The 9,269-nt window shown below is 41.7% G+C and overlaps 1 non-coding gene across 1 annotated transcript; it reads left to right on the top strand.

Annotated features, from left to right (window-relative positions):
- Nucleotides 1-552: 552 nt before the first annotated feature.
- Nucleotides 553-659, top strand: LOC136228210 (small nucleolar RNA R71). The gene has a single exon (XR_010688542.1). It is a non-coding gene; the product is annotated as a small nucleolar RNA R71 (small nucleolar RNA).
- Nucleotides 660-9,269: the final 8,610 nt, after the last annotated feature.

Below are 9,269 nucleotides of genomic sequence, written 5' to 3' on the forward strand. Positions count from 1 at the left end.
TTAGAAGATAAAGTGCTAATCGTATCTCTTGACTGATTTTGATAATTAGTGGTACGATTTTGATTAGCACTGATATTATTGTTACTGTTATCTTTCCAGTTAAAGTTAGGATGATTCCTCCATCCAGAATTATAAGTATTAGAATAAGGATTATTAGTTTGGTTTTGCCCTTGGACAAAATTTACCTGTTCGATCTCACTCATATTTTCGTAATCCACATCCGTTTGGATTGGATTGCCATTGGTATCTCGCGGTGCCATAAATTGGTCAATTTTGTGCGATAAAGCAGAAAATTGGGCTTGTAGCATCGCGACTGGATCAAGTTCAACTATACCTTTAACTGATGGTGAGGTTGAGGATGATGGTTTCGCCATCGGCATATGTCCACGTTCCGCGGGCCACATACTGCTGTTGATTGCCATTTCCTCCAAAAGTTCTCTCGCTTGGGCTGATGTTTTCTTCATAAATAGCCCTCCCGACATTGCATCTAATGAACCCCTAGTTGTAGGATTTAGTCCATTATAAAATGTTTGCATTAAAAGTTCAGCGGGTAATTGGTGGTGTGGGCATAAACGTTGAAGTTCTTTAAAACGTTCCCAAGTTTCATAAAGAGTCTCATTATCATTTTGAGAAAAAGATGTTAACTCCTTTATGACTCTTGCGGTTTTTGCTAAAGGAAAATATTTAGATAAAAACGCTTGGGCTAATTGTTCCCAAGTGGCAAAAGTTGCGGCTGACATAGAAGTTAACCATTCTTTGGCTCTATCCTTCAAAGTGAAAGGAAAGAGGCGAAGTTTGATTGCTTCTGCAGTCACATCTGGGATTTTAAAAGTGTCACAAATTTCTAGGAAATTTGTTAAATGGGTGTTAGGATTTTCGTTAGGTAACCCGTAAAATGTTACATTATTTTGCAACATATTAAGCAAAGTTGGCTTAATTTCAAATTGATTTGCGGTGATTCTGGGTCTAACGATACTATTGGTTACACCGGCCACACCTGGCCTAGCGTATTCCATAAGTGTTGGTGGGTCTGCTTTTTTTTCTGGCTCGGTATGTGTTTTTACTGGGGTCTTATTTTTGTTTTTCTTATTTTTCTTGTTCTTCCTAATGGTTTTCTCAATTTCTGGGTCTATAGGGTCTGGTACAATGCCTGAACTTCGAGAACTGCGCATGAACCTGAAATCTTGCACGAACCGAAACTACCTACAAAACAGAATTTTTGAAAAATAAATAAATTAGTAAATGAAAACTATTAAATTACAAAAGTTAAAATAAGTATGTTTAAACCTAGATTCGAAATAAAACACGAAAAATTTAAAATTTTGTCAAAAATTTTGGCGTTCCCCTGCAACGGCGCCAAAAACTTGTTGAGCGATTTCCGCAAGTGCACGGTATACGCTTGTAGTAATAAAAGATATCGAACCCACAGGGAACGCTTTTTAACTAAAACTTTATTTAATTCGGTTTAATCACGTGTTTAGGTTTAATAAAAGAAATATGTTTAGTTGATGAATAGGTTTTGGTAAATTAGGATTAGATAGAAGTATTATATTGAGTTTAGAGAACAATTCCGTTTTGGAATTTTGATTACAAAACAGATATTTCCGTAATTGGAATAAAATAGATCTTATTTTCATAAAGCAAAGTAAACAACTTTAACTTTGTGAGATTATGGACATGTAACAATATAGCGATTTACTCAATTGAATGGCTTCGAACTATAGAAATCCCCCTGGCGTTGAGATGATTCCTACCTTAATCAAACTAGTGTTTTATTTCTGATAAGCCGCGATCAGCGATCATGTCATCCATAAAAACTAAATTCGTTAAGTGTTCAACAAAGTTCTTATATGAATAAGATGGAATAGAACGTTTTAATAAAAACACCAATTTATCATTTTGAAAATAATTTTGTCAGAACAATATCAAAATAACAACAGTAAGAATGTGTTGAATAAATAAGTATATCATTAATGAAATGTGAATTTCCACAAGTTAACAAAGAAGTAGAAACTTGGATAGCATTGCAACGAAAACTTTGAAATCCGGGTCGTCAATCTTTCTCTCAAACTCCGTAGGCTCGTCAAACCTCATGCGCTTCAGCCGTCAATTCTTCTCGTTGGATCTTCGGAATAGAGACTGGTCTCGTCCACTATCAGAATGAAAACTAAACTAATACTGTGTTTATAACTAATCTAAATACAATTCGTGTACAACACGATTGTTTACAGAAATGAAATCTAACTTTCTGATTCTTTTCTGAATCAGAAACTCAACATAACAACTTTCTTCTCTAATTTCTCTAACTTTTCCAACTTAACCAACCTTGATTTCTGAAATGGATCATTTATTTATAGTTGTTGAAGGGTTGTAAATGACGGGTCGTGTCTGCTGGTGAAGGGTCGCTTTTATCCGAACGAACAGACGCGTTTTTCCGAATTTAAACATGTGTTTTGTATGCAGGAAGGTTCGCTGTCGCGACTGAGATTCTGAAAATCTCAGTCGCGACAGGGGATATAGGGGCGAGCTTGAAGACTTCATTTTCCCCCGATCTGGCCTCCGCAAGTCGCGACTGAGATTATGAGAATCTCAGTCGCGACAGAGAGATGTTCTCCCTGTCTCTCGACTGCTTTTCGTCCTCCTCGAGCGTTCTTCTGACTGATATGCATTCTCGGTACGTTTTTAAGGTTTTTCGTCCATTTTAGCTCCGTTTTTGCTCCTATTTGGATTTTACCAAATATTTAGGTACCTTGCATCAAAGAAGTAAATAAAGACGTAAAAGTATTCTAAATGAATATAATTAACACAATTTCAATGTAAATTTAACGTATTTATATATGATAATTTAGGTATATTTTGGGCTTAACAACTCATTTTTGGGAAGTGAGTTTAGTTTAGAGTTAGTTTGTAATACGAAGCATAAATCACATTGTAAACAAATCAATTCTTTCTTCTTCCCCCCACTCTCTCCTATGTATTTTGAACTGATGTAAATGGGTGATTCTTTACCAAAATGGCTTTCAATAATATATGCTCAAAACGGTTTTCAAAGCGAGAAAGAAAAGGTTTCAAATGAATTTTAAACTCAAAGAAATATGCGATTAGTCCGTTATCGCCTAACACGCTGAGTAGGAGGCCGGTGGTTCATAACCGGGCGATGTCGGGGTGCCTAGTAGCCTTTCTCTGGAAAGGAGCTAGCCTTCTCGGCTCGTACCTAAGTTTCCCGAACCCTCACTGGTCTCCCGCAAGGGATCGGTGTTCATTTTCCCATTCGTGGGTGGCGACTCTTCCATACTCCGAGCTCCGATCCTGCCGAGCAGCTTGATTCCACGATTGGTTGCTTTCGGCGTCAATCACCGCTTACGTCGCCATGAGGTGTCCACCCCCCGGTCCGCCCGGGAGATTAGGCCGCGGCACCTCGTCTAACAAGTGGCGACTCTGCTGGGGAAGCGAGAAATTTGATTCCGGAAGGCGTGTATTAAGCCCCTAACGGGGACGGATCGTATTATTTCTTTTCGTATGCATTCATAAGCATTATTGCAAACCTTTTGGGTAATTTTCACGAAACCTCTAGCGAGAGTCCATTCGTCGCTCGAAAGAGGCTAGTGTAAGTTCCCCCTTATAGTAAGGCGCCAAAGGGTCCCCATCCATTCGTTAGGGGCGAATTTGTGCGGTCCGGTGAGGTCCCGCGATCAGCCGTGTCAGCATATAGTAGCCTTAGAAGTTGCCATAGGATTACCCGTTACCATTTTTGATGTGATGAATGTATCAGTTCGTGTTTTCAAATTGCCATGATACGTGTCTAATCCTAAAATATGTAAAGAAAATGAAACGATACGTTAATATATACTCTTAAACCGATATACAAACTACCCCAAAACATCGAAACGATTCGAACTAAAGACGACTTAGTCATCTCGTATGAATGAACTTGTGCGACCCGCCTGGTCCCTTTCCGTGTCCCGAAGAAGGCACATGTTCAGGAAATGCGTTATGACGTAAGCACGTATTAGTATGAATCAGTTTGGTATTGAGGATAGTTATATCTCGATTCAAAAGACTATATTAACAGGTAGCCGTTATTCACATTCTTTAAATAGGTTGGGATAAAACGAGATTATGACAGAATGAAAACGAAGAACATTTCTGTTTTGAACGACCCCGTTGTAACGTAAAGAGTTTCGCAAACGTGGCCCGTCCCTTCCGAATAAAAGACGAGCTCTTACGTTATGCCTTATGTTGTTCTTAAGAGAAATGGACGTGTCCGCAAAAGTGACTAAGAAAATAAAAGAAAAGCAAAAATAAACAAACGACCAAAGTCATTCTGTATCTACGATGTATACCCATCCCGAGGGTAGTTAAAGAAAATGAACCAATACCATTGAATACGTGTCTCGAGCCGGTATGTATGCCGTTTAAAATCACAAAGCCGAATTAAGCTAAACCGCTTAATTGCGCCATATGGACGAGACTGTGGGTTTGACTAACGACTCGATCATTTCGACCGTTACCAAAACTACAAGAAATATGGCCCGATATGCGTGTTTGCTTAACTCGTGCCTAACTGAAAAAGAACGGTGATATCCCTGCTTTGAATAAACATGCGATTCAACGAAACGTTGATTTTCTCTAACCACGCTAAGGTGATATATCCCGTAGATTGGGAGGAATAAAGAATTGTTGCTAGCCGAAAGATTACCGTGCGCTCAAATAAGACTCGCCGTCTTTTTACGTAGCCAAAACGAGCAAACGGATTCTTAACGCTAAAAACAAACACGTTACGCGATGAGTCCGTTCCTTAAAATAAAAAGTGCTTTCATCACTGAATAAACACGTGGTTACGTCTCTCGATAGATCCAAAAGATCCCGTCGTAATCCAAAAATCGAGACACGAACCCACGCGAATAAAAGGGAACGAGTCATTGTCAATAACGAACGATTGAACCAAAAGAATAACTCGTACCACGTCTAAAATCCGAGACGCGCTCAAAGGGAGTCAAAACCCGAACTAATGCGTCTCGCAAAATGACAAAAGACGAGTTATCCCGAAAGAACAATCCATTTGGTCGATATCTTAGTCACTGAACGCTGATACGTTAAAACGAACTGTATTGTCTGATGAATGATTTACTTCTCCGCAATAATAGACGGCATCACGCGTCCCCTGGATCGCAATGTGAGCCCCAAACCAAAATCCTAGGAAAGAGACTTAGACCATCGAGTGTGTGGAGGAATAAGGGTGGAAGAGAGATGATGTGATACGTGTAAATTAGACTAACGTTTGTTCTTCTTATCTTATATATCCGTAAATAAATAAACGCACACACCATAAATCATGCATATAAAATCATGCATACATATTAATGGATGCCGTTCGCGCAGACTTCATCATTAAGCGGCAGTGGTTTCGCGAGAGTAACCGGCTAGTCAGGCAGTTTGATCAGCTACAGATTGACAGTTCCGAATCGAGAGTAGTAGCTTCTGAATCATCTTCGTTCAAGTTAACTTGATATTCTGTCAGTATGGCTACACCAGATGAGAGGATTGCTGGGTTAGAAAGAGTCGTAAACAATATCAGCGATCAGTTGACTACAATTTTAGACCAACTAACTGGGCTGGCACTGAAGGATAACAAGAGGGTAGTAAGCGTGCTGAGAATGAAGTGAACACCGGTCCCCGCTTCGGGAATGAGGATGATTATCAGGATTATATCCAGAAACAGCTTGAGAAAGAGAAAGCTAAGGAAGAGGAATGGGAGCAGCACATCACTCAGGAGGTGCAAGATTTGCATGGAGGAAGCTCCGGGGGTCAGGATTTTTATGATTTGAAGAACTGTTTATCGGCAACGGCTTTGCCTTTGAAATTCCGGATCCCGGACATGGAGAAGTTTGATGGAACAGGGGATCCTACCGCTCACATGAATCGGTATGTTACTGTGACGAAGCACACAATCTTGACTGAGGAGTAAGTCTTATGGCTGTTTAATGCTTATCTGGAGGGAGCTGCCCTCATATGGTTTCATGCGTTACCGTTGGTAACAAAGAGAAATTGGAAGGAACTAGCAAAGGCATTCATTACTCGATATAGCTTCAACACTATATTGGAGGTTGCTTGGAAGGAGCTAGAGAGCACCAAGCAGCAAGTGGGGGAGTCCTTGTTTGACTTTGTGGGCAGGTGGAGAGCCAAGGCGGCAGTTATGAAGCAGGAGCCGCTTGAGCAGGATCAGATCCGAATGGTAATTGGCAACACATCGCCGTATATTAAGGAGGAGCTGAGGCATATGCCTTTCACCAATTTCAATCAAATTTACTACTACGCCTTGACAGTTGAGGGAGAACAGAAAATATCTCATACTAAACGGAGGAAGTTGGGGAATGGTGCCGGAGGGCCGAGTGCTCACGTAGAACCCATCATAGTAGGAGTTCTTGAACTCAATGCCATCGAGAAAACTAGCCATGGGGTAGGTGCAATCGGATCTAAGTTGGAGGAAAACTTGGGGGTAGGGTCATTTTGTGAATTTAAGGAGGAGCTATTGGACTCCGATGAGAAAAGGAATGTGGGAAATGGTTTATACGTGTCTGTTTTGGAGGAAAAGCCAACGGAAGAGGTGATGGACGATAGAACTGAAGCTGAGGAAACCGAGGAAGTATCATCTTGGAGGATCATGCCTATGTTGAAATTGTTTAGTGGGGTAGAAGACCCCGAAGCTCATTTGTATGGATACGTGTGTGCTATGTTTGGAGAGCCATACAAAGTGGAAAAAGTCGCTCCATGGTTCTATCTTTCGCTGGTGGGCGAACCTTTGAAGTGGTTTCAATCGCTACCTGACTCGACTAAGCATAATTGGTCACTGATATCAAGCTTGTTTTTGATGAAGTATCGAAGAGACAAAACACAGGCAGGGGAATATAGCGCGATGCAAATTGGGCCTATCAAATGTCCGTTTCTGACTGTCAGCAAGTATAATGAAGGGAAGGACCCCATGGAGCACTTACATTTTTATCTGTCGGCTATGGGCCCTCTAGGTTTCAAAGAGGAGGAGATTACGAGCTTGTTCTGCAACTCATTGGCGGGAGAGTCACTGGTGTGGTACATGTCTCTTCCAATGTACGTTAAAGCAGATTGGGCAAAAATGACTAAGAGATTCATCAAGAAACACGTCGCACGGGAATGTCCAGAGGAAATGCCTGCATTACCCGAAGAGGAGACACCTGAAGCAGTAACAGCCATGTCTAAGTATAAGGGAGATGAGAACCCCATTGATCACATAAACCGTTTCCGTGCCTACATGTTTGACACGGGACTCTACCGAAGTGAGTTAGTCCAGCATTTTCCAAAGACACTCATAGGAGAAGCTTTGATGTGGCACCGAATGCTTTCGGCAAAGACAAAAGGGGACTGGGGATCCCTCATGGAGGCCTTTGTGCAGAGGTATGAGATGTACATTCCGTGGACAGGGTCGTTGGAAGATTTAGAAAGGATCAAGCAATTTCCCGAGGAAGCATTCATGGATTATGCTAGAAGATGGAGGTTCAAGTATGCCTCGTGTCGGGTCACCTTGAGTGATCAGGAGCAACTCATGTGCATCCGGAAGGGTGCTATTCCACTCGTGGCTAGAAGAATGAATGGAGTGTTCCTCAAGGACTATGAAGAACTGATAGGCTGGGCTCGGTGTGGATCGTCGGACCCTTCCTACATAAATCCGAATGTCCCTCACATAATGGATCTGATGGTCGTGGACATTTGGGAAAGTTCCTCCGACGAGGAAGGTATCAATCAGAGGGTTCTGATCAACATCTGGGATGAGTCTGATGATGAGTCGGAAGTGGCTGTTAGCGCCGAAGGAAAGATTCTGCCAGGTTTTGAGATCTTCAATGATGTTACCGACTAGGGCAAAGGAAAGGCAAGCTGCTTCATCGAGGAGATCATGATGTTAGATTTGAATGTCGAGGAGCAGGTCATCACTATTGAGGCCACTGTGGGAGCGGTGGATGAACCCGGTACCTCCAAAGCTTATGAGAAACCCGAGAACCCTGACGATGAAAATTGTATTACTGCTTTATTTGAATCCGATGATGTACTCGCCAACACTATCAATGAAATGAATTCTGATTTTGCTTACTTGCTTGATGTTGATCGTGATCATTCCATGCATTCTCATTCATATAACATGCCTACAATTTGAAATCAATACAATAGAAATGTCAACTTTCAATCTTGGCACGGATGAAAATCCTAAACTTATACAAATTGCTCAAGAATTAACTATTGAAGAGAGGAAAGAATTTGAGAGAATAATTAAAAAATACGAAATAGTGTTTGCTTGGACGTACGAAGACATGCCAGGAATCGATCAATCAATCGTAACTCACCGTATTCCAACATACCCCGATGCTAAGCCCGTGAAACAGAAACTCCGACGTATGAGACCGGAATGGGCAGATAAGATCAGAGAAGAAGTGAAGAAGCAGTTAGAAGCAGGGTTCATCGAAGTAATCGACTATCCCCATTGGGTCGCAAATGTAGTGCCCATCGTAAAGAAGGACGGCAAAGTAAGAATGTGCGTCGATTATAGAGATCTTAACAAGGCGTGCCCCAAAGATGAATTCGCGTTGCCTCATATTGACGTGTTGATCGATAGTGCAGCATCAAGCGTCTTACACACGAATGTGGACGGTTTCATGGGCTACATGCAAGTTCAGATGGCCGAGAAACACAAAGCAAAAACCTCGTTCACAACCGAGTGGGGAACGTACTGCTATAGGGTGATGCCATTTGGTTTGAAAAATGCCGGGGCAACTTACCAGCGAATGGCTACGGCACTGTTCCATGATATGATACACAAGGAGGTAGAAGTTTACGTGGATGACATGATGGTCAAGTCGGAGACAAGAGAGGGGCATTTCGCTGCACTCGAGAAGTTTTTGGCCCGAATTGCAGAATTCAAACTAAGGTTAAACCCGAAAAAGTGCTTCTTCGGCGTTTCATCGGGGAAAATCTTAGGCTATGTAATCAGAAACAGGGGAATTGAGGTAGATCCCGACAAAGTAAAGGCCATACGAGAAATGCCAGCGCCAAAGAATGAGAAAGAAGTGAGAGGGTTTCTGGGGCAGGTTCAGTATATCAGTCGGTTCATAGCAAGACTCACTGCAATCTGCGAGCCGATCTTTAAGTTGCTACGGAAAGATCAACCCATGATTTGGAATGATAAGTGTCAGCAAGCCTTAGAGAAGGTCCGGGACTACTTGTCTAATCCGCCAATTCTGAGA

This window comes from Euphorbia lathyris, chromosome 4 (genome assembly GCF_963576675.1).
Source record: "Euphorbia lathyris chromosome 4, ddEupLath1.1, whole genome shotgun sequence".
NCBI lineage: Eukaryota > Viridiplantae > Streptophyta > Magnoliopsida > Malpighiales > Euphorbiaceae > Euphorbia > Euphorbia lathyris.